The sequence below is a fragment of the Callithrix jacchus genome, chromosome 8 (assembly GCF_049354715.1).
Source record: "Callithrix jacchus isolate 240 chromosome 8, calJac240_pri, whole genome shotgun sequence".
NCBI classification, from domain to species: Eukaryota; Metazoa; Chordata; class Mammalia; order Primates; family Cebidae; genus Callithrix; species Callithrix jacchus.
This window is the reverse complement of record NC_133509.1, coordinates 4063244-4089418: the sequence shown is the minus strand read 5'-3', so window position 1 is coordinate 4089418 and position 26175 is coordinate 4063244. Positions and strand designations below refer to the sequence as shown.

Below are 26175 nucleotides of genomic sequence, written 5' to 3'. Positions count from 1 at the left end.
TACTTGAAAATCTTATACCTAATAAGGATTTAATATCCAAAATATATAAATAACTCTTGAAAATTATCAATAAAAAGGTACCCAATTTAAGAATAGACAAAGGATTTGAATAGATATTTCTCTAAAGAAAATATACAAATGGCTAATCAATAAAAAGATGCTCAACGTCATTAATTGTTAGAGAAATGCAAATCAAGACCACAATGAGATGGCATTTTACTAGCACTAGGATGGTGATATGGTTTGTTTGTGTCCCCACCCATATCTCATCTTAAATTGTAGTTCCCATAATCCCCACATGTCATGGAGGGAGCCCCAGTGAGAGGTAGTTGAATCATGAGGGCAGTGACCCCCATGCTGCTGTTCTCATGATAGATAGTGAGTTCTCATGAGATCTGATGGTTTTATAAGGGGTTTTCCTCTTTTGCTGGGCACTTCTCCTTGCTGCCGCCATGTGAAGAACTATGCATTTGCTTCCCCTTCCATTGTGATTATAAGTTTCCTGAGGCCTCCCCAGCCCTGCAGTACTGTGGGTCAATTAAACCTCTTTCCTGCTGGGCGCGGTAGCTCAAGCCTGTAATCCCAGCACTTTGGGAGGCCGAGGCGGGTGGAGCATGAGGTCAAGAGATCGAGACCATCCTGGTCAACATGGTGAAACCCTGTCTCTACTAAAAATAGAAAAAATTAGCTGGGCATGGTGGCACAGCCTGTAATCCCAGCTACTCAGGAGGCTGAGGCAGGAGAATTGCCTGAACCCAGGAGGTGGAGGTTGCGGTGAGCCGAGATCGTGCCATTGCACTCCAGCCTGGGCAACAAGAGTGAAACTCCATCTCAAAAAAAAAAAACCTCCTTCTTTTCTAAATCACTTAGTCTTAGTCTCAGGTATGTTTTTACCGGCAACGTGAGAATGAGCTGATATAGATGGCTATGATCACGAAAATGGATAATAATAAGTATTTTAAAAGATATTGGTAAATTGGAGCCTCAGACATTGCTGGTGGAAGACAAATCATGCAGCCCTCTTGGAAACCAGTCTGGAAGTTCCTCAGTAACTTAAACAGAGAGTTACCATACGACCTGGCCATTCCACATCTAGCTTTCTACCCAAGAGAACTGAAAATACATGTCCACACATATTTGTACACAAATATTTAAAGAAATATTATTCATAATAGCTGAAAAGTGGAAATGACCCAAATGCCCATCAATTGATAATAGATAAAATGTGGTATTGTCATACAAAGAATTATTCAGCAATAAAGGAGGGATGAACCTCGAAACATTATGCTAAGTGAAAGAAACCAGTCACAAAAAGCCACATATTGTGTGATGCCGTGGGTATGAAATAGCAGAATAGGTAAATCCATAGAGACAGGAAGCAGATCAGGGGACAGGGAAGGGGAAATGTGAGGTGATTCTAATGTGAACAGACTTCTTTTGAAACTGATAAAAATGTTTGGGAATTAAGGAGTGATGACAGTTGTATGATTTGGGGAGTATACTAAAAATAACTAAATTCTATACTTTGTAAGAATGGACTTTATGGTATGTGAATTATATCTCAGTTTTTAAAAATACTTCTTGATGGATGGCTTAGACCACCTGTTATTAATTAATCCACTTCCAAACATGTGTCCTTGAATGTCCAAAGGCACCTTGAATGTCTCTGTTTCAATGGAAAAAGTGCCTGGTGGATAGCCTGCCTATAGAATATCTCTGAGATCAAAGCCTCCCTCCGCTCTCTCTGTGAGTTTCAAGTCAGTGTCTGCTCAGATGTGTGACCAAGGTAAACCCAAATTGAATACAGAGTAAGTGTACTGGCTGCGATGGGAACACTCATTGCTCAGGGTCGGATAAAGGTGGGGGGAAACACATTAAGCATTTGGTTTGGGAGTGCGCGGCAAGTCCAGCACACACCTGTGGCTTCAGTAGTCAGGAAACCTTGTCCCAGAGGCACCTTCCTGTCAGAGCAGGGCAGGAGCAGCAGAGCCAAAACAAAGTCCAAAACATCACTTTATTAAGGAAGGCTAGAAGCCAGAACAAAATCAAAGAAAAAACACACTTAGGTAAATATAGAGCACAGGAGAAGGACCTGAGATGAGGGGTGTGGACAGATGTACTAAAAACCAAATGTTCTTTACCACGGGAAAAGTGCAAAGAACACTAAGTTTGGAGTGGATACACACTGAGCCTCAGATTTTTCATTCTGAATTGGAGAGACTGGACTTAGTAATCCCTGAGAACTCTTAGCCTTTTGTTCCTAAGTCACAAGCCACAGACTTGAGAGCCAGACAGCTTGGGTTGAGGATGTGACTCCTCCACTCACCTACGTGGGTGACCTCGGGAAAGTCACTTAAGTCCTCTGTGCCTCAGTTTCTTATCCACAAAATGGTAATGGTTATAACACCTGTAATTGTTGTGAAGAATAATTAAATAAATACAGGGAAAGCACTTAAAATAATGCCTGGCACACTGGGTACGCCTTAGCTATTGTTCCTTGCCTTCTGCAGTTCCAAACAATTCCTCTGGGAGAATTAGAGTAGCACGGAGGACAACTCGCCTTCCATTGTGTTCCTTTCGGAGACTTACTGCAAAGAAGGGATATGAAAGGCAAGGAGGAAATCTCTGTTCCCAAAGCAGCATGCTGAGAGAGTACCCGATGTGGAGGCAGAGAAGTCAGGGATTTGTTATGATTAACTTGGAGAAATATCTTAAATTGGTGTCATTTGCTAATAGTTCTACGATGTTGCCTGATTATTTTAAGAAGCCAATTTCCAATAGATGCCAAATTTGGCTATAGGCAGGAACATGCTACGTGAAATAAGGTATGAAGAAATGGTCTCATTTCGGGGCCTAAGAGTTAAAAGAGAGAAGGGTGTCTTTGTGCTTGGAAAATGAGGGACTCACATCCAGCCTTTTTGAACAAAAAAAACGTGTCTAGACTTAGAGGGGTCATCCTGTCAGCATGATGAGGTTAGAGTTTGTCAACTAAAATTTTAATGAACTTTTAGAGCAGCAGACTTAAAAAAGCAGTTTATTTCTAAAATATTGCTGCATGTTGCCATTTTGAACAATGCCCAATGTTACTAAAAGAACTTCCCAGCATGTGCTCGAGTCTCTTTTTCGTATCATACTTTCGAACTATCTTAAAGAATGTAAACCACTCATATTTCCAGCCCTCACTTTTATTTTTTGATGTCTTTATTTCATGGAACTGAATGAATGAATTTGCCAGGACATGAGACTTCAGAGGATTAGGAGAAATATTATAGATCAGAAACAAGAGCAGTAACGATGACAAAATATATTTAAAATTTCCACACCAACAGTAAAGAGTCCGTGCCGGTTTCACACATGCATTTTCAAACGATTATCTTTGACCAAGGCACGTTCATACACTTTCCTGGAAATTCCACCTCTGACCCAAGCTGCTAAGCTTCTCAACTGTTTATGTGGGTCTTCCTTAAGTAACCATGCAAATATTACTCACATTCAGGGAGACAGTTGGCTAGACTGAATAGAACTAATGTCACAGTCCCCAAACATTTAAATTTATGGCACAAATACATTTTGAAAAACAAATAGAAAAACATTTAAAATGGAACCAGGGTTGGACAGTACACCAAAGGCTTGCCATATTTCTCCAGCATGAACTCAAGGAGAAGAAGAGAATGGAACTAGGAATTGACAAAATTAAAATGCTTGCCTCGGGAGATGACCTGGAAATGAGAAGAAGTGCAAGGAACTTCCCAGGTTTGCTCTGGAGGAAAAAGAATAGAGTGTCATTGTCTTGAACTGTGGTCCAGAGACAGGACTAGAACCAGTGGGTGGAATTTACAAGGAAGCTTGTTTCAGCTCATTTTTAGGAATGGAACATTTTGTGGCCCATGCCATGCCTGCCTTCGATTTAGATGACAAAGATCTGTGACCCATCCGTTTAGAAGGACTAGGAGCTCCCGTCTACCCAGTCAGTTTGGAGGTGGCTCGAGGCTGTCACCCTCCTCCCCACTTCTCTCACCAGCTCTGTACGTGCTCCCGGGTCTGCCCTTGCTGCTGTCCGTGCAGGCACGTCTCTGCCATCACTTCCTAGAGAACTCTGCTTTTCCCAAGCTACCGGAGAATTATCTTAGACTGCTGACTCTAAACTGCCTGGATGGTTTACTGCTGTTTTCTACATGAGAAAAGCCAAGGGTTGGTCCTTGCTTTAATCCAGTCCTATAGAAACTAGGAGGGGCAGAAACTTCTCAAAAATACGTAGTATTTGAATGTCACTGTCTTAATCTACAAGGGCTGCCATATCAAAATATCACAGACTGGATGGCTTTACCTGTGGGAAACTTATCTTCCCACAGTTCTGGACACTAGAAGCCCAAGATTAAGGCTCCAGCGGATTCTGTCTGTTTCTGCTGAGGCCTCTCTTCGTGGCTTGCAGACTTCGTGTCATGTTCTTCACACGGCCTTTCCTCCATGAGTACAAGGAGACAGAGAGAGAGCTCTTCGTTGACTCTTCTTTTAAAGACACAAATCTGACGGAATTAAGATCTCACTCTTTTTTTTTTTTGAGACGGAGTTTTGCTCTTGTTACCCAGGCTGGAGTGCAATGGTGCGATCTCAGCTCACCGCCACCTCCGCCTCCTGGGTTTAGGCAATTCTCCTGCCTCAGCCTCCCGAGTAGCTGGGATTACAGGCACGCGCCACCGTGCCCAGCTAATTTTTTGTATTTTTAGTAGAGACGGGGTTTCACCACGTTGACCAGGATGGTCTCGATCTCTTGACCTCATGCTCCACCCGCCTCGGCCTCCCAAAGTGCTGGGATTACAGGCTTGAGCCACTGCGCCCGGCCTAAGATCTCACCCTTGTCATGTCATTTAGCCTAATGACTTCCTTGGAGGCCCCACCTCTAAATACGGGCACACTAGGAGATAAGGCTTTAGCAAGAGGAAGGTCACTGGGAACACAAACGTTCAGTCCCTCACACTCACCCTTTCCAAGTTTCTAGTGCTGACTCAGATTCCCGTTTCAGTGTTTACATCCCATTGTCATCAAGGATCTAAGTAGCATCTTACCTAGAGTTCATTTTACTTTCTTTGTAATTTTTTGCCCAGTATAAAACCAGAAGTTCTACGATGATCTTTCCTTCTCGAGATCTTTAACTTCATCACATCAGCAAAGCCCGTTTAAGTTATATTTTCCCCATGTAAGGTAAACTATTCACAGGTTTGGAGGTTAAAGTATAGATGTCTTTGGTGGTGGGGGGCAGGGGGGTTGACTGTATTTCATCTACCTTAACATAATGGCATTTCAGTGGAGAGAGCAGAGACAGGCCCTGCAAGGCCTACGTTCAGCCTCAGCCAATCTCTCTTTCACCCCCTCATCCAGACCCTTGCAAAAAAAGAAAAGTGGACTAAAGCAAAAGCTCCCTCTAAACCACGAGGCTGGATAAAATGCACATAATAAAGAAAAGGAGCCCATCACTTGGCCTTGGCCATTTTAACATTTTAGGGGTCAGGAACACAGGTGCAAACCTTTTTGGAAGAAAATACTCGGCAAACGCAGAGACGCCGACTCTATGAATGTGTGGGGCCATCAAAGAACTTCGTACTTATGAATTCCATGACAAGCATTCAGAGAAGAAATTATTTTTTTAAAAAGAAAAAGGCGATGCAAAGACATATTAAAGAATTAAAGAACAAATTGAGAACAAACCAACATCTTTACAAATCTTACAAGAAAATGAGAAACAGCCAGGGACAAAGAGGCATGATGAAACTTCTAATTGGTTGTGTGGATAAAGTCTTGAGATGCTCAGAGTGGGCCAAAACAGACCAACCCATAAACAAACCACAAAAACAACAGAGAGAGATCAAAGCAATTAGAAGGAAGGAACGAGAAAAGATAATCCAGCATTCGGTAATTACTATTTCTATAATGAAAAGCCTAAGAAATGAAATAGAAAAGTTATTTTTCAGAGATAACATTTTTAAAAGTCCCTAAAGTAAATGAAAAGTGGTATCTTCAAATTGCAAAGACAAATAATTTGCCGATAAAAATAAAGCAGAATGATAAATAAGGTGATTTCTAATTAATGAGAGAATTCTTCAAGCAAACATGCAGATAAACCTATATTTATATCTGTAATATAAACATACAATTACTTATATAAAATACATGTTTGTTATAAATTATATAAATGTCTATAAATGAATATTAAAGTTATAAGTATATGTTATAGCTGTTATTAATTTATGCATATATTTATATAAACAATCTTAACAGATTTATATATGAATATAGATATATATATACATGAGTATATAAATATTTAAGCTATAATTGCATACATATAAATTAAAGATTATACATAAACACGTTGTGGTTACATGCCGCAGAGAAATACAACTGGCTGGGTGCATTGGCTCACACCTGTAATCCCAGCACTTTGGGAGGCTGAGGTGGGAAAATTACTTGAGGTCAGGAGTTTGAGATCAGCCTGGGCAACATAGTGAAACTCCATCTCTACTAAAAACATACAAAAGTTAGCTGGGCGTGTGGTGCACACCTGTAATCCCAGCTACTTGGGTGGCTGAGGCACAAGGATCACTTAACCTGGGAGAAGGAGGTTGCAAGGAGTGTAGATTGTGCCATTGCACTCCAGCCTAGGTGACAGGGTGAGACGCTGTCACAAAGAAAAGAAAGGAAAGGAAAGGAAAGGGGAAAGGGGAAGAAAAAGGAAATGAGAGAGAGAGAAAGAAAAAGGAAGGAAGGGAGGGAAAGGAAAAGAGGAAGAAAGAAAGAAAGAAAGAAAGAAAGAAAGAAAAAGAGAGCGACAGAAGGGTTGGAAAGAAAAGACAGACAGCCATATCATATGATACAGACTAACAGGGCAAGGTTGCAGGGATAACTGAGAGCTCTCAAGAAAGCTTACATTTGAATTGAGGACTGAAAAACAGGAGGAAATCAGGATAGGGGAAGAGTGTTTCAGGAAGAGGGAGTAGCACGTATGAAGGCCCTGGGGTAGGAACAAGCTCAGTGTATTCCCAGAATTGAAAGGAGAAAAGCACAATGGCTAAGGCACAGACTTACAGAGCGTATTGAGCACCAGCAAAACTAATGAAAATACTTCCACAATCGTATGGAGTTTTTTTAAATCAGAGATTTTTTAAAAATCCAAAACATCAAAAAAATAAATAAATAACTAAATAAAGATTTCCCACAAAGAAAAATCAAGATGGGTTCAGATTTGCCCCCTGTAATGCTAAGTGTATACAGTAATACAATGTCTACATTTTTTTTTTTTTGAGAAGATGGTTTCCAAAGAATTTTACATCCAACCAGATGTTGACAGAGGAGAATCCCCCACTGGCCTTCTCTCCTGCTTCCATGCAGGAGCACCTGCGGGAGGACCATCCTGATACCTCCCAATCTCCTGACTCACTTCTTCCTGAGCCAGGAGAGGCATCTTACAGGTGCAAGTGGGAGAAGGAGCTGGACCCATATGGATAATCCCCTTCTGGAGTCTCTTTCAGAGCTACTGAGTGTGGAGTGGAGCTTTTGTTCTGCTTTTATGTGAGAAGCTTAGGGATCTAGGCTGGGATCTACCATGGAGGAGGCCTACAGTTTGGGGCCATTCAATTCAGAGGGTTCTATTAGGGCACCTACTGGCTATAGATTCAAACTACATTGTCCCGTTTGCCAAAAGCTAAATTGTAAAAATTTCAGTGTGACTGATTTCTCCATTGGTTCTTAAGTTAACCTCCTCTGATCTGTGTTTCCAGCTTGGCTGAAAATGTTAAACAGACAAGGACTGTGCAGTGGTTGAGGCTTCTGGGACATTCCTCTGAGGCACGTTAGGACTTTGGTTTTCAGGTCACTAATTAAACCTGACCACAGGCCGGGCGCGGTGGCTCACGCCTGTAATCCCAGCACTTTGGGAGGCCGAGGCAGGTGGATCACGAGGTCAAGAGAGCGAGACCATCCCGGTCAACATGGTGAAACCCCGTCTCTACTAAAAATACAAAAACTTAGCTGGGCATGGTGGCGCGTGCCTGTAATCCCAGCTACTTGGGAGGCTGAGGCAGGAGAATTGCCTGAACCCAGGAGGTGGAGGTTGCGGTGAGCCGAGATCACGCCATTGCACTCCAGCCTGGGCAACAAGAGCGAAACTCCGTCTCAAAAAAAAAAAAAAAAAAAAAAACCTGACCACAAATCAAGGTCTTTATATTTGAAAATATGAGCGGATTTGTATATTGACAAAGTTTTAGAGCTGTGTGGTTGTTAAGAACCGGGGAGGGCCAGCACAAGCTGAAGTAGATGGTTTTGAGGTCCTCCCCAGTGGACTGGCCTGTCCAGATACCACTTTGGTCTGTTCTGATTCATTCAGCCTACATGAAGCAGAGATTAAATTACTGGGAAATGTGTCTTATAACCCCAGGAAAATTTCAGCTCAAAACCGGCAGAACTTGAAGATACAGGCATTTTAGGCATTGGCTTGTGGAAGAATTTTAACGGCTTTTATTTGGTATATCAGCAGGGTTAACAGTCGTGACTTTAAACTGTCCTGATGGCTAGGTCAGTATTACGTGGGCTCCGGAGCACTCGTGTGAGTTTTTTGTCAGGCTTAGACAGGAAAAGCCAGATAAGCCTCCTTGTGTGTGCACTGTCATGAGGGCCAAGAGACGTAGCAGTGGATGGGCTAGCCTCTTGGAATCACATAGCTTGTTCAGAGCCTCAGTGGTCTTGAGTTGGCCCTGGTTTTGTTAGTTATGTCATTTTTGACGACGGTTTGAGATCTGAGACCTGTGTTCCGGCTTCTTCCACAAAATGGTAAACTGTTCTATTCAAGAAGAAATCAAAAGGAATAAAAGCCCTTGTTACAAAGAGACTATAATATCCTTCTCGGGCTGAAAAACAGAAAGATCTCAGTGACATTATTACAAACCTAAAAGTTAGGAAGAAAATAGCAGAGGCTCAAGAAGAAACAGAAACGTGTTCTGTGTGTAGGATACTGCTTTAGGAATGAACTTTGCTTAGGGAGAAAAGAATGTTATTTCACAGGACTAGACACAGATCCAGGCTTTGTGGGGACTGAAGTCACACAATTTGGGTGCCTTCTCTAAGAAAAAGAATACGGGCCGGGCGCGGTGGCTCACGCCTGTAATCCCAGCACTTTGGGAGGCCGAGGCGGGTGGATCACGAGGTCAACAGATCGAGACCATCCTGGTCAACATGGTGAAACCCCATCTCTACTAAAAATACAAAAAATTAGCTGGGCGTGGTGGCGCATGCCTGTAATCCCAGCTATTCGGGAGGCTGAGGCAGGAGAATTGCCTGAACCCAGGAGGCGGAGGTTGCGGTGAGCCAAGATCGCGCCATTGCACTCCAGCCTGGGTAACAAGAGCGAAACTCTGTCTCAAAAAAAAAAAAAAAAGAAAAAGAATGCAAAATTAATGCCCCACAGTGTTTAACTTTGATGGGGTCCAGTTGGTCAGTTGGTGTTTTACATCTTGTTTAAGAAATCCTTCTCAAATGCTGAGGTCGTTCCTCTATGCGATCTTCTTAGAGATTTATAATTTTGCTCTTTAGGTTTTTAATCATCTAGTATTGATTTTTATGTCTGGTGTAGGATAGGAGTCGAATTTCATTTTTCCGCGTTTGGACAGCAATTGTTTCAGCTGCATTTGTTTTCCCGTCGTTCCTACTGCTCTGCAGGGCACCTCTGTCATTCCAGTGAAGCTGTTTCTGGGCTCTGCAGTCAGTTCCAATGGTCTATTTCTTTATGCCTGAACGAATGCCACACCAACTCAATTACTACGGCTTTGTGCTACATCTTGGCTTGCCCAGCAAGTCCTCCCATCGTATTCCTCTTGAAGACCATCTTTGACTTGCTGGGTGCTTTGCATTTCCAGGGACCTTTTTAGAATCAGCCTCTTGAGTTCTACAGAAAGACTTTTTGGGATTTTCTCTTTGGAATTTGATGAATACGTTAACCATGTGGGGCAAATGAGCATCCTTACAATATTGCCTTTGAAAACATGAACATAAAATATCTCTCATTTAGATGTCTTCTTTAAAATCCTTCAATAAAGTCTTATAAACCTTTCTGAAGTGGTCCTACAGATTTTTTTGCGTAAATTATTCCTAGGCGTTTGGTATTTTTAGATTACTAATGTTATCATTTTAAGCATTTTTAATTTTCTATTTGTTGCTAATCTGTGGAAATATAATTGATTTTCTATCTGTCAACCTTATTAAGTCTAATATTTTAACCATAGGTTCTTTTGGATTTTATGTGCCCAAACATTCAAACACGTATGAATACGCAGCTTTGAAACCCTTGGACTTTTTGTTTCATTTTTTTTGATTGGTGTACTGCTAGACCCACGAAAGCCGTCTTTTTCTTGTCTTGATCTTGAACTCCTGACCTCAGGTGATCCACCCACCTCGGCCTCCCAAAGTGCTAGGATTACAGGCATGAGCCACCGCCTGTGGCCCAAAGCCGTCTTTTTCTTATTAATGGTCTTAAAGAGAACGCTTTAACTATTTCGCCATTAAGTATAATGTGGGTTCTAGGTATTTTTGAGAAAATAGTTATACTTTTAAGATTAAGAAAATTTCCTTTTATTCCCAATTTCTAAATTTCTGTGATGAATGGATGTTAAGATTTATCAAACACTTTTAGTGCAGTGACCGAGATGGTCACATGGTTTTTCCTCTTTAATCTGTTAAGATGGTAACTTGCATTATGCCATTTACTGATTTACATTCCTGGGAAAGCTCAGCTCAGAGGCCTTTGAATATACTGCTATTTTAGGTTTGCTAATATTGAATCTAAAATTTTTGGAACTATATTCATTAGGGAAGTTGGCCTAAAATTTTGTACTTTTGTAATGTGGTTTCGGCATTAAAGTTACAAGCTTAGAAAATGAGAAACACTTATTTCTTTCTCATTTCCTGAAATCGTTTCTTTCCTTGAATGTTATGTAGAATTAGCCATGGGCCCGGAGTTTTTTTGACATAAGTTTTTTAAGCTACTGATTTAATTTCTTTAGTGGTATAGCAACATTCAGATTTTTATTTCTTCTTAAGTCAGTTTTGGCAATTTGCGTGTGGCTTTTTAAAGAGATATTTATCTCTTTAAAATGGTGGCTTATGTTTACATTTCCCTGATTACTAATGAAGCTGATTCTCTTCCCATATGTTAATTTGCTGTTTGATTTTCTTTTTTTTTGTGAAATGTCTTTTCAAGTCCATGACTCAATTTTTGTTAGATGGTCTGTCTTTATATTTATTTGTATAAGTTCTTGATATATCTGGATATAAGCTTTTGCCAGTTATGTATGTGTGAATATCCTCCCTTTATTTTGTGGCTTACCAAGGCGTTTTCTCCATTGTGTCTCTCCTGATAAAAAGTTCTTGATGCTAGTATATTTCCATTTATTAATCTTTATTTTATAATTAATGCTTCTTGCCCACATTTAGTCTTTCCCAACTGTAATATCATGAAAATATGATTTTTCATATTATCTTCTCAAACCTTATTGATTTAATTTACACATTTAAATCTGCAAACCACCTGCAGTTAATTTCATGTGCAATGTGAGATAGTTTTCATCCCATGTGGGTATCTATTTGACTTAGCACTCTATTGAAAAAAGTGTTGTTTCCCTCATTGCTTTGTTATAAATAAAAAATGTCCCTACATGTATTGATCTGTTATGCATGGACCATTCTCTTCCACTGATGTTTTTGCATATCCTTGTATCAAGACCACAATGTCTTCATCCTGCGGGTTTAAATAAGTCTTGATAACTGGTAGAATAAGCATTTAGTGTCATAAATTTATTCATAGGTACAGTTTTAGTTCATCCAAAATTTTTTATAACATGTATTTCCTGGTTATAGGTTAGTTCTATTAGTTTCTATTTTCCATTATGATTTGATCCATTAGTTGTCTAGAGGGGCATTTTAAATATAAAAATGTAGGGAATTTTTGAAGTTATTTTTGTGTTAATTACAAAATTGATTCCTCTGTGGTCAAAAAGCATGATCATAATATATCTCATTTAAATTTGTTAAAACGTCAGTGTGTATCCTCCACATAACCAACTGATTTTTTTTTCTGGATCTATCAATCTGAGAAATTGAGAGTTGTAAGAGAGTCGTGTCAAAATCTTTCACCATGATAGTGGCTTTATCTATTTCTCTTCATGGTTTTGTTATTACTGCATATGCATTGAAGCCTTATTTGTACATATAATTTTGGAAATGTTATTTTCCTGATGAAATGAACTGTTTGTTGGTTAAGCTATTCTACTCCGACATTTTTTTTGAAAAGTCCATTTTGCATGACATTATTCTCAGCTAAAAACCCAGCTTCCCTTTGGTATTTCCCTGACCTTTTTTGACACTTTTAAAAATAATTATTGATTGTCTTTCTACAATTCTTGGAAAATTCTCAGCTGTTATCTCTTCAAATGTTGTCTCTTCCCAGTTCTATTATCCCCTTTTGAAATTCCAATCAAACGTTTGTTAGTCCTTCACTCTCTAAGCTCCATCTTTTTACCTCTGCCACATACTTCATCTTTTTGACTCTCTGAACTACAGTCAAACATTTTCTTTGACTCTATCTTCAAGTTTACTTATTCTCTCTTGACCTATGTCTAGTCTATTATTTAAATGTCAAATATTGAATTTTTATTTTCAATTATTATATTTTTCTTTTCTAAAATTTTATTTGATTATTTCCTTGGTTTTATATATATAATACTAGTATTTTTAATAGGTAGTGTGTTTTAATTAGTATTATATATATATATAAAAAACATACTAAATGTATAAATAAAACCAAGGGGGGGGTGTGTGTGTGTGTGTGTGTGTGTACCTACACACACACACACACACACACACACACACATACACATATACCTACTCCCCTATTTCATGCAACTGGAATGTCTGTGTATATATATATATATGCACGCACACAATATCATAGATACAATATTATATATATGTCATTCAGTACATAGCAGTGTTTTTGTTAACAGTAAACCACCTATATAATCCCTTAAATTTTGGTATGTTTTCTTTCCATCTTCATTTGTTTAATTTTCATGTGCTTGTGTATTTTTTGAGGTTCCTCTTGTTACTGATTCTTGTTTTATTCCAATGTGGTCGGAAAAGATACTAGATATAATCTTTACTGTTCTGGTAATTTGTCGATGGTGTCTTGTGGCCTAAGAGATGGTGTATTCTGGAGAACGTTCCATGTGCTGATGAGGAGAATGCGTATTCCGCCGCAGTTGAGTGAAATGTCCTGTAAACATTTGTTAGAACTATTAGGTATAGGGTGTAGTTCATCTCCAGTATTTCTTTGTTGATTTTCTGTCTGGATGCTCTGTCCATTACTAAGAGTGGGGTGTTAAAGTCACCAGTTACTATTGTATCATAGTGTATCTCTGTTTCTAGATTTATTAGCATCTGCTTTATACATTTGGGGCCTCCTGTGTCCAGGGTATATGCATTTATACTTACTCCACCCTCTTGCTGAATTGACATTCTATCCTTATGTATTGATCTTCCTTTGTTTCTTTTTGTAGCCTTTGGTTTGTAGCCTGTTTGAACTGGTGTAAGTATGGCTGCTTCGGCTCAGTTTTTTGATTTCCAATTGCATGGAATATCTTTTTCTGCCCTGTTACTTTCAGTCTGTGCGTACCTTTCTAGATGAAGTGAGCTTCCCGTGGACAGCATATAGTTGGGTTTCGTTTCCACATTCACTCTGTGCCTTTTAATTGGAAATTGATAAGAAAAGATTCACTATTGCCTTTTTGTTGCTTGTTTCTTGGTGGTTTCGCGGCTCCTCTCTTTCTTCCCTTCTTACTGTCCTCCTCTGTGGTGAAGCAGCTTTCTCTGGTAGTATGTTTTAATTTGTCACTTTAATATTTTCAGTGACTCTATTACGAGTTTTTGCATTGTGGTTACAATGATGGTTACAAACCCATTTACCTTACTGCTACCTACACAGGAGGACATCCTCCCACATGAACACATTAAACCATCAAAACTGGGACATCAACACCAATATATTACTACTGTCTAATCCTCGGACCCCTTTAAAATTTCACCAATTGTCTCAATAATGTCGTTTTTGTTTTTTGAGACTGAGTCTCACTCTGTTGCCCAGGCTGGAGTGCAGTGGTGTGATCCTGGCTCATTGCAACCTCTGCCTCCTGGGTTCAAGGGATTCTCCTGCCTCAGCCCTCGGAGTGGCTGGGATTACAGGCATGCAGCACCATGCCCAGCTAATTTTGTATATTTAGTAGAAACAGAATTTCACCATGTTAGCCAGGCTGGTCTCAAACTCCCGACCTCTGGTGATCCACCTGCAGCAGCCTCCCAAAGTGCTGCGGATGACAGGCATGAGCCTGGCCAATAATGTCTTTTATAACAAAAGAAGCCTTTCTAGAATCACATGCTACATCTAATTGTCACACTTTCTTAGTCTTCAAATGGGAACGGTTTCTTGGTCCTTTCTGGCATTTCTTGATCTTGACACTTATAAACATTACAAGTCAATTATTTTCTAGAATGTCTCTCAATTTGTGTTTGTCTGTTTGTGTCTTTTCATGGTTCAGTTCAGTAGGGACACAATAATTGAGGCAAGATTCTGAGGCTAAGGGTGGAAAGTGAGCTCAAGAACTTAGCTGGAAAGGCAAGCCCCAGTCCCAAAGAATGGTTTTCTTAGGAAATAAAAGCTATAAATAAAATTTTTAAAATAAACGTTGAGACTGATTGCAGGGAAGTTAGAGGAGCTTGTGTCCTGTGGCCTCATCCTACGTGACCAAACTTCTTGAAAGACAACTCTGCCTCCACTTCCTCTTCACCCTTGCACTTCTGTCCCCACCAATTTAGAGAAGCAATTCCCTCTTTAAAGGTCACCAAGGAATTTATACGTGTAAAATTCTATAGCCTTTTCTCAGTATTCATCCTTTTTGACCTTCCTGTAATAACCACATTATTTTTTTCTTTAAACAGCTACAATGAGATAAGAGTCACATATCATACAATTTATCAAGTAAAGTATACAATTTAATACCTTTTAGTATACCTATAGAATCGTGCATTCATCACCACAATCAATTTTAGAACACTGCTCTCTTTAGTTTCCAATCCCCATTTCCTCCACCTTCCAGCCCTCGCCGACCACTAATGTACTTTCTGTTTCTGTGAATTTGTCTACTTGGAACATTTCATATAAAGGAATCATATAATATGTGGTCTTGAAACACAGAATCTGCTTCGAAAGAATGTCTAGATAATTGGGGGAAAGCTATTTGAGGATTCTGACTTATCCAGAAGCTAAAACTTCAGTCACTTTTAAGTTAAGGCATCACCACAGAAAAGATGATTATTGTCTTCTGAATAATTCCTAATATATCCATTTGAGGTAATGACTCATTGTTTTAAATATACTGTGACTCAACACTAATTCTAAGTCAGTATTATGTATATGAAGCAAATGGTGAGTGACTTAAAAAATAATTGATTCACTACCCTTAGGGGCACATAATTTCCAAAACAGCACCTTTTTTGAAGATAGACAAGAGCAACATCAAACCAGTTCAGCTACATACAGCAGGCAGTATAAAGTAAGAGAGTTCTGTAGTCAACTGAGTGGAACTACCACCAAGGTGACGATATGCCGGGGTTTGTGGCAGAGAAAGATCTCTAAGACTGATTTAAAAATAGTTAAAAATACATCATTATTCAGCCTCAGAAGATTGCCAACTGTAACACCACTTATGAGATATTCTTGCCTATAAAATTTGAACATAAATCTAATCAAGACTCTATATCAAGCCCCAAGTTTATATGAAATGCAGAAGATGGAGGAATAATTGAAACAAAACTGCGAGTAAGTAATCAGCTAAATCCATAATGTAAACATCCCATAACACAAATAATATTTTTGGTTTTGAACAAATCAGTGTCATAAAGAAAATAAGAGATTGAGGACTATTTCAAAACAAAGAAACTTAAGAGATACAACAATAAAAGCAATATGTGAACCTTGTTTGGATTATAATTCCAAAAAATTGACTACATAAAGACACCTTTAAGACAACAAAGAATATTTGCATATGGACTGGGTGATAGAGTATATTAAGGAATTCCTCTTAATTATATTAGATAAAATAATGTTATGGTGGTAAGTTAGAGATCCATACTAAAGTTTTAACATGTGACATAGCTTAATTTTTAGGATTTGCTTTAAAATACCGCAGAAAAAAGTGAAGAGAGGTAAAATGCATTTGGTAAATTGTTTACAAGTGTTAAAGATGGGTAATGGGTACACTGGGGCTTATTATAATTTCAATCTCCTTTTGCGTATGTTTGAAATTTCCCATAAGAGAAAGTTTTCTTTAAAAAAGGTTAGTAGGGCCGGGCGCGGTGGCTCACGCCTGTATCCCAGCACTTTGGGAGGCCGAGGCGGGTGGATCACGAGGTCAAGTGATCGAGACCATCCTGGTCAACATGTTGAAACCCCGTCTCTACTAAAAATACAAAAAATTAGCTGGGCATGGTGGTGCGTGCCTGTAATCCCAGCTACTCGGGAGGCTGAGGCAGGAGAATTGCCTGAACCCAGGAGGCGGAGGTTGCGGTGAGCTGAGATCGTGCCATTGCACTCCAGCCTGGGTAACAAGAGCGAAACTCCGTCTCAAAAAAAACATAAATAAATAAATAAAATAAAAAAATGAAAAAGGTTAGTAATATGAAAGCTTTGGGTTTAAGTGGACTATGCCAAGTACTTACTATGGGTGAGATCCCGTGCTAGGTATAACATTTTTATACATGATACTTTACATAATTCTCAGGATAATCCTGGGATATTCCTCCCCCATTTTGTATATGAGGAAGCCAAAACCCAGAGAGATTATAAAATTTGTGTGGGTTCACGGAGGTGGTCAACAGTGGAATTAGAATGCGGTCAGCCCCAGTGACTCTAAATTCAGAGCTCACAGCTACATCACAGCTATTTCATAATCTTATCAATAATTTGAACACGATTTAGCCAGATAAATGAAACTCATTTTTCTCCTATGTTATTACAGGGAGACAGGTTAGAAAAGAGGAAATGAAAAAATTGAGGGATTCACTTCTTTCTTTAAGTGGATAAAAATCTTACAAAGAATAAAAAATGAAGAAGCAGCAAGTATTATCGATCAAAAAGGACACTGACTTTAGAAATGAAACTATTTAAGTTAAATAGTAGGACAAGAATGTATGAAGTCAGTGAATTCGGGAAAAACAGAGAAAATCAGACAAGATCATTTTGAAGCTTGCTGATACTGAACTGCACCGCCCCATTGCCCTAGTTACAGAGCCTCTCCTTACATTAATATGTTAGAGTAAAGCCACTTTCAAATTAGGTGAAACTTTACTAGAGACCAACCAGCAGGTTATCCAGCTACCTCTTCCTTGGAGAAGGTCTAGGTAGGAGTTTTGGAAGATGTATGCAGTAGTCAGAGGAAGATGCACTTGGTTTGTAAATGAGACTGACAATACCACACCAGCAAGTTTGAGAATGACTCGGTCGCACAGTTCTGCCAGACCTCCCTCTAATGCAGTCACAGTCACTTCAAATAAACTTAGTGTTTGTGAATCCTCCTTATCCCACAGGCTAAAAGTAGATCACTGCTGCATGGGAAGCAGTTCCAGCACTGGAACCCTTCCTCCCGATGTGGCACCCTTTGAATTAATTCAGGTTATCAGTAACTGATAAAACTTCCTTTGTGTAACCGTAGGCCATTAATAACTAATATCCAGTGGTAGTCTCCTGCCTCCGTTGCCAACCTGCTCATGGCTGCCACCAAGGAGAGTCAAGCCGCCTTAAAGATGTTATGGCAGGCAGAAGCTGAGTAATAGAACGGTTAGTCGGTTGATTAAGTCCAGTGCAGGAGTTTGCGCCGTTAGAGAAACGTTCTTGCACGTCAGCGTCGACAGATAGAAAAGACGTGAATCAGGGGTCTCCTCGCTCTGCCATCCCATTCTTAGCCACTCCCTTCAATCTTCTTCCTTTTCTTTCTGTTCAGGGACTCTCATGAATTCCCTAAAAGAGTCAACTTAGAGCAATTTTCCAGTTAAATGATCAGAACACTTCGAAGTAAAACCATAGGGTGGGTGTGGTGGCTCGTGCCTGTAATCCCAACACTTTGGGAAGCTGAGATGAGAGGATCGCTTGAGGCCAGGAGTTTGAGACTAGCTTGGAAAATAGCAATATTCTGTCTCTACAACGTTTTTTCTTAAATTAGCGGGGCACGGTGGTGCATTCCTGTAGTGCCAGTCACTCAGGAGGCTGAGATGGGAGGATCACTTGAGCCCAGGAGTTCAAGGTTACCAGGAGCTCTGATCGCACCACTATACTCCAGCCTGAGCAACAGAGCAAGACCCTAAAAATAAAATAAATCCACAGAAAACATACGGATTACCCTTGGTGTTTTCCAGGAGACCCACTTTCTGATTATCATCTGGTTATATGTTGCATATATGCAGACAGGACAATGACAAGGCACACAGGTGTCCCTCAGGGCTGGCTCTGCTTCTCTCTTACCTTCCCCTAGAACTCAGCAATCTAGCCGGAAGGCCAAGAGGATTTTACAAACCACCATATTTCAACCACGTGTTATGCAAGTCTTCTCCTGCCATGGACAATATCCCTGGGTGATCCTAGGAAATTATATAACACGGGTGAAAGATCACAGCTTCCACCCAGAAGATACAGCAAGATAAAATAGGCTAAATAGACATGTATGGACTGAACTGTGCCCTTGCCTTCACCTTAGTTCATATGTTGAAATCCTAAACCCTCTATCTCAGAATGTAACTATGTTTGGAGGCAAGACTTTTAAAGAGTGATTGAGTTAAAACGAGGTCCTTAGGGTCACCTTAATCCAATCTGACTGGTCTCCTTATAAGAAGAAGAAATCTGGGCCAGGCATGGTGGCTCACACCAATAATCCCAGCACTTTGGGAGGCTGAGGTGGGTGGATCACGAGGTCAAGAGATGGAGACCATCCTGGTCAACATGGTGAAACAAAAATTAGCTGGGCACAGTGGCGCGTGCCTGTAATGCCAGCTACTTGGGAGGCTGAGGCAGGAGAATTGCTTGAACCCAGGAGGCGGAGGTTGCAGTGAGCCGAGATTGCGCCATTGCACTCCAACCTGGGTAACAAGAGCGAAACTCCATCTCAAAAAAAAGAAGAAGAAGAAGAAGAGGAAGAAATCTGGGCACACAGAGAAATACCAGGTAGGTATATGCCCAGAGCAAAGACCACGTGAAGAGGCACAAGATGGCAGCCCAGCCATCTGCATGCCAATGACATAAGCCTCAAAAGAAGCCAAACTTGCCAACACCTTGATCTTGGACTTTCAGCATGCAGAATGGTGAGAAAATAAATTTGTGTTTTTTTAAGCTGTCCCAACTATGGTATTTTGTTATGGAAGCCCTAGCAGATTAGTACAAGTCATCACTTATTTTGTCTAGCAACCATGATGATCAAAGGGACAAAGAGATTCTTCAAGTCTTCACGTATCAGACAATGGAAACCCTTAAATCTTGACTGAAAATTGTGGCTATTAAAAAAGTGATAAATACATATATCCACACGTACATGTGCATATAAATGTGTGGTATTAAATTGCCATGCTGATTTCATAATTATTTTATTTTATTTATTATTTTTTTGAGACAGAGTCTTGCTCTGTCACCCAGGCTATAGTGCAGTGGCACAGTCTCCACTCGCTGCAACCTCCGCCTCCTGGGTTCAAGTGATTCTCATGTCTCAGCCTCCTGAGTAGCTGGGATTACAGGCACGCATCAGCATGCCCAGCTAATTTTTGTATTTTTAGTAAAGATGGGGTTCCACCATGTTGGCTGCGCTGGTCTCAAACCCCTGACCGCAGGTGATCTGCTGGCTTCGGCCTCCCAAAGTGCTGGGATTACAGGTGTGAGCCACCGTGCCCAGTCCATAATTATTTATTTATTTCTGTTAGCTCCTTGGAATCGTGGTCATGGCGACTACAATAATCATAATGTCTAATGCTTAACTAGCGTTTACTGTGTTCCAGGCAAGGTTCCAAGTACTATATCCATATTAAGTCATTTAACCAAAAAAAGAAAAGAGAGAGAGAGAGAGAGAGAGAGAGAGAGAGAGAGAGAGAGAGAGAGAGAAGCACTATTGTTACCCACATTTTAAGAGCAAAGGAACTAAAGCACGGGGAGGTTAAATCGTTGCTCCACGTCACAGAAATAACAAGTGGCAGAGTTAGGGTCTGAGCCGGATAACTGGTTCCAGAATCTGGGTTGTTAAGTATCATGACACCTGCCAAGTGTTCATGACCTAGTAGAGTGGTTGAGATCCGGGGTAGATCCTCGCACGGGACTAGCGAAAGGCCGCCCGAACAGTCATCCACCCGTTTGAATATGATCGGTCACTGTGTCACTTTGTGGATAAAAACAAATTAAATGATTATAACTGTGCACTTTGCCTTCAGTGACTGTCATTGTAGAGCTATGGCCTAAATCTACCACATTTTCTGGCATGTAGCGAAAAGCATTCTGAATTGGAAAGTCAAACTATCTAGCCTGAAGGCTCTGCTTTATCATGATGAGCTATTCAACCTTGAGCATGTCACTTAGCTTGGCAAGGTTGCCTTAACTGTAACACGGAAACTAAAAATAAGACTGTGGACTCGACGTGAGGACTAAGTAAGATAATGAGTAAGATTCTGGTAGAAAGAAATTGCTCAATACATTCTAGAGAAGTGGAATAAAATATCCTAGTAAGATGAGAAAGAATGCACGACAATGAATGTAAGATTTTATTGCCAACGATTCTTAAATGTAGAGATGAGTTTATTATTGAGCAGGGAGAATAAAGCATAAATGAAGTAGAGAAAAAATTTAATTCATTTTCTTTTTGGCCTGCTTCACTTTCCCAAATATCCCTTAGACGTTTGCACTGTACCACGTACACTAGACAGTGGTAGCCATTAGAGAGTCCTGCTCTAGGTGGTGAAGGCTGTCATACAATTCACACTGCTTTATGCAACTAAACCACCTGTATCCATAAATACACGATTATTCCTTCAGGACATACAATCATCTTTGGCGTCAAATAGGATGCAGTCATATGAAAGGCATGTGAGCCGAAACAACTCCATCTTGAATAGGAGCTGGGTAAAATGAGGCTGAAACCTCCTGGGCTGCATTCCCAGACAGTGAAGGCATTCTAAGTCACAGGATGAGATAGGTTAGTGCAAAACACAGGTCATAAAGACCTTGTTGATAAAACAGTTTGCAGTAAAGGAGTCAGCCAAAACCCACCCGAACCAAGATGGCCACAAGAGTGACCTCATGAAGGCAGGAAGTTACTTTATACGGTCTAAAAAGGGGAGGCATAAATAATCCACCCCTTGTTGAGCATATCAACAACAAATAACCATTAAAATGGGAAACCAGCAGCCCTCGGAGATGCTCTGTCTGTAGAGCTCTGTCTGTCAGTCTTTTATTCCTCTGCTTTCTTATCAACTTGCTTTCACTTTGCACAGCAGACGCGCCCTCAATTCTTTCTTGCAGGAGATTTAAGATCCTTCTCTTGGGGTCTGAATCGGGACCCCTGTCCTGTGACAGTATTAATCATGTAAGTCTCATAAATTTTGTTGTTATACTCGTCTGTGTTAAAAAGGCTGGATCTACTTCCCCAACACTTGAGATGCTCTTTCACTCAAGTATGTCCTGCCACACCCCCTAGAGAACCCAGGAACTAATGTTCCTTCTGAAGCTGGATGGCCTAGAGGCAGCAGAGTCTAGGTGATGAGACTGACATCATGACCCTCAAATGTGGAGAGAAGAAACGGAGAAAGAAACCAATTCAGAGGAGCAAGTTTTTGGGGGTTTTTTTATTTGTTTTTTTTTGTTGTTTTTTTTTGCCACTAGACAGCATCAGAGAGGAATGAGGGCATCGTGACAATGGACTCTAAACGTCTAGGATCTGGATCTAAGGGAGCAGAGAAAAAAGATGATTCTTCACAGTTGGAAGTGGTAGAGAATCAGCTCAAGCATTTTGCTTCTCACTTTTTGGTTACATGAAAGTAAAAGACTTAAAAACAAAACGAAAATTAAGAAAGTATTCCTTACAAATGGAAATGGCTTTCCGGCCGTGCCATCCCTTCTGCCTGGCCTGGGTAACTCTGACAGCCTCCTCACAGTGTCCCAGTCTCCAAGCAGCCCTTCCCCACCACCTATTTCCATATTGCCCCAGGCCTGTCTTTCTCACTTGTAATTCTTAGGCCATTCCCTGATGAACACAGCTTCACTGGTTCGCCAGTGTTTGTTTGTTTTAATCTATAAAGAAAAAACGTGATTTCTCCCAACAAGCAACTCCTGACATGGCTGGTATCTGTTACTTTATTGCTGTATAAAGACTCATTTAGTGGCTTCAAACGATAGTGATTCATGACCTCTCATGGCTACCGTGGTAGACTTTTGGGCCGAATACAGCAGGATGACTTGTTACTGCTCTGTGATGTGTGGAGCCCGGCAAGGACACTTCGCCTCTGGATGAGGGAATGCAGGCTCCATACCGTGGGGTGCAGTATATGTGGATGAGGCCATCTTTGGGAAAGTCTGTTACATTACTTACCTACCAACCTACTTTATAAGCATCATTTCCATCTACTCCTTACCATTCATTCTTCTCTCTTTCCATTCCTATCTTCTGTTTTGTTTTTTCCCTTTGAACATGACAAACTTTTCCCAGTATCTGCTACCTTATATATGCGGCTTCCTTCATCCTATTAACACCCAAGTGAAAACCATCTTATGCTTCAGTTCGAATTCAATTGTAGCCTCTCTGTAAAGCCTTGTCCTGAACCAGAGGTTAACTAACCCCTCCCCAGGCTCCTATCTGTGTTATGGATGTCTCCATCATACCGTGTTAGCTCTTGGAATTTGTATCCTCACCAGACTGTGGGCAGCTCAAAGGGAAGGACCAGGGCTGGTTCATTTTTCAACGAATTCCCCTTCCTCTCTCCTGACTGCCAAACATTTAACACGGTGCTTTATACAGGTACTGCTCGGTAAATGTGTGTTGAATGGCTGAACAACATTTTAAGGCAATCCTAAAATTATGATTTCAAGGGCAAGCTGGGATTCTTGGTCCCCTATTACAAATATTTTTTCACCACTACAGTTATCTGAAGTTCCTTATTCTTTTAGGGTTCAGAGCAGGTGGAAAGGCTGCAGAGAGCAAATAGCAAGCCAAGCAAAACGGCTTTCAAAGTACGGACAAACGGCCACAAGACGTTTCTACGGGTGTGTGGAGGAAAAGGCTGAGCACAGGAGACACTGGGCAAGCAGAGGCAAGGGCCCGCGTCAGGGGAGGCAGGAAGCAAAAAAGGAGAGCCGGAAGCTCCAGGGATAAGCACTGCTGGGCGCACGGTTTTGCCCGTAGGTGGATCTTGCTCATCTTCAGCTGTCTCTGGACAAATAGAAGCTGGATGCAAAGGTACCCCAGGCTCTGCCTGATCCTGGTTCCTCAGTAGCAACACAGTCCAGGATTTTCCTCTCCTTCTTCCTTTCCACTGCTCAAGAGTCACAGCTGTTGTGGCCCCACAGGGCTGAAGGAGTGAGAGGGAGGCTGCCCACTGCCACGGTCCCACACTCCCAGGAGCCCAAGGTGAATCTCAGATGGGGCTCTGGCACAGACACTAGTGAGATGACCCACAGGGCTGAAGGAGTGAGAGGGAGGCTGCCCACTGCCACGGTCCCACGCTCCCAGGAGCCCAAGGTGAATCTCAGATGGGGCTCTGGCACACACCCTAGTGAGATGACCCACAGGGCTGAAGGAGTGAGAGGGAGGCTGCCCACTGCCAGGGTCCCACACCCCCAGGAGCCCAAGGTGAATCTCAGATGGGGCTCTGGCACAGACACTAGTGAGATGACCCACAGGGCTGAAGGAGTGAGAGAGGGAGGCTGCCTCCTGCCAGGGTCCCACACTCCCAGGAGCCCAAGGTGAATCTCAGATGGGGCTCTGGCACAGACACTAGTGAGATGACCCACAGGGCTGAAGGAGTGAGAGGGAGGCTGCCCACTGCCACGGTCCCACGCTCCCAGGAGCCCAAGGTGAATCTCAGATGGGGCTCTGGCACAGACACTAGTGAGATGACCCACAGGGCTGAAGGAGTGAGAGAGGGAGGCTGCCCACTGCCAGGGTCCCACACTCCCAGGAGCCCAAGGTGAATCTCACACTAGTGAGATGAGGATGAGGTCTACAGTTTCGTCCACAGCTATTCTGCTTTCCAGTCTCCATTCTGCTCCTGGCCCTGGTTTTCTGGACTTCTGCAACTGATGTGTCTCCCAGGATCTGAGTTTCTTCATCTGTGGTAAAGGTGGTGGGATCTATCAGTGCTTCCCCAGACAGCCTGAGCACAGGGATCTGCTGGGGGATTTCAGGTCATTAGACACACGGAATCCTGGGCCCTTCCTTGGAGACTGACGCAGTAGGCCCAGGAGGGTCCTGGGGACCTGTTTCATTTGCAGATGAGGACATAAGTTTGGGAAAGCCAGGAAAAGATGACCTCTAAGTGTCTGGGTGGACTTGATTGAATCACCTGCTTCCAGTTTTTCTCTTGTGGCAGCACAGAGGGTGTACTGAAGTTGGTCAGGTCCCGAAGTAGTAAGGACAAGTTCTCAGTAGTCCAGGCATCCTCTTCCTCCCTCGGTGGCTCAGAGCATTCTTCTCATATCCCACAGGAGCTGACCTGGCACCGTTTCACTTTAACCGAAATTCGTTCTCATCGGTGCGAAACTTGGCAGAGCTGCGTGTGCTGTTCTAGAGATCCAGAGGACCACGGCCACGGCAGTAGCATTAGATGTGAGAGAAGGGACCCCATGGGGGATAACAGTGAAATAGAAGGTGCAGGACTTGATAAGGAAAGGGTTAACAGAGACCACGTTGTGTCTTGCAGGGTGCTGTAGCCACTGCGGTGTGAGTGAGCACCTTTGGGCATCTCACAGCCCTTTGTTTTTCTTCAACTTCTAACTCTTCCTATAGTTCTAGGAATTTCTCCCATGCCTGAGGATCCTTTGATTCTATGCGCACACCTTTCGGAACTTTCTCTGCTTTTGCCTAGCTGTGTACAATGTTGAATGGCTGTGACTTACACATCGCGCTTCTCTGGGACTTGCTACCTTCTAACCCCTGTAATACTACAGTGTAAACAGAAGACCCAGAGAGCATGTGAGCTGATTTGCTCTAGCTCCCACTTCTGCCTAAACCAATTTCTTAGCTTGTCATCTAGGCTGGCTTATGTCCTAGGTTTTCCTCCACAGGTGTGCTACACTGTACTCAAACTTTTCCAAAATTTGCCCCAGTCTTTTGACATAGGCAATAGTCTTACCTGTGTTCCTTCCTGTCTGTCATGCAGGTCCAGGTAAATTTCATCCTTCTGATCCCCATGTGGACATAGCACTTTCTCTTTCGGCTCTCCACAGCACTGCACACCTATTCAGGGACAAGACCGTCAATCACTATGCACAGAAACCTCCTTGATGTGAAACAATGATTCATGCATCTTTATGCTTTTAGTCCCTAATGGTGCTGTGGGTGGTTTTTGTTGGATTATGAAGGTTTAATAATCATTTCTCACTTATACTACAACTTGTTTAGCTCAACAGTGCCCTAATTCTTTATTCCACAGTTCTGGGAATAGCTTTGCAACATAGTTATTTTCCTTTTGCAGTTAAAAAAAAAGCAGATTCTCTAATATAAGCTTTTGCATGTTCTTACAAAAATATGCTGACATTACCATTGACATTTTCTATTGGGAGATGACAATTTCTCTTGGGAAGTTGAAGATATTTACAGTGGTTCAACATACCGCATAAGACAATAATCAGGAATCAAATTTGGGTTTCCTGGGTCCTGGTCCAGTGTCCTTTCAATTATTTAACAAGGCAAACACACACAAAATTATTGAGATATGGAAAACAACAACAATGTTGACACGGCCTGTTAACAATACATTAAAAACCACTTAAAAACAAAGAGCCAATGAATGTACTGAGTTCAAATTCAAACAAGTTTCTGGAACTACTTTGCAAATCTTTTCAGA

At 41.4% G+C, this 26175-nt stretch overlaps 1 protein-coding gene across 1 annotated transcript in view; it reads right to left on the bottom strand.

Annotated features, from left to right (window-relative positions):
• The window catches only part of LOC128928912 (uncharacterized), a 75623-nt gene that overhangs the window by 37834 nt on the left and 11614 nt on the right, over positions 1 to 26175 (bottom strand). Inside the window, exon 4 of the mRNA XM_054240627.2 lies at positions 25462 to 25565. The gene's annotated coding sequence lies outside the window, so the exon portion shown is untranslated. The remainder of the gene's footprint in view (positions 1 to 25461; positions 25566 to 26175) is intronic.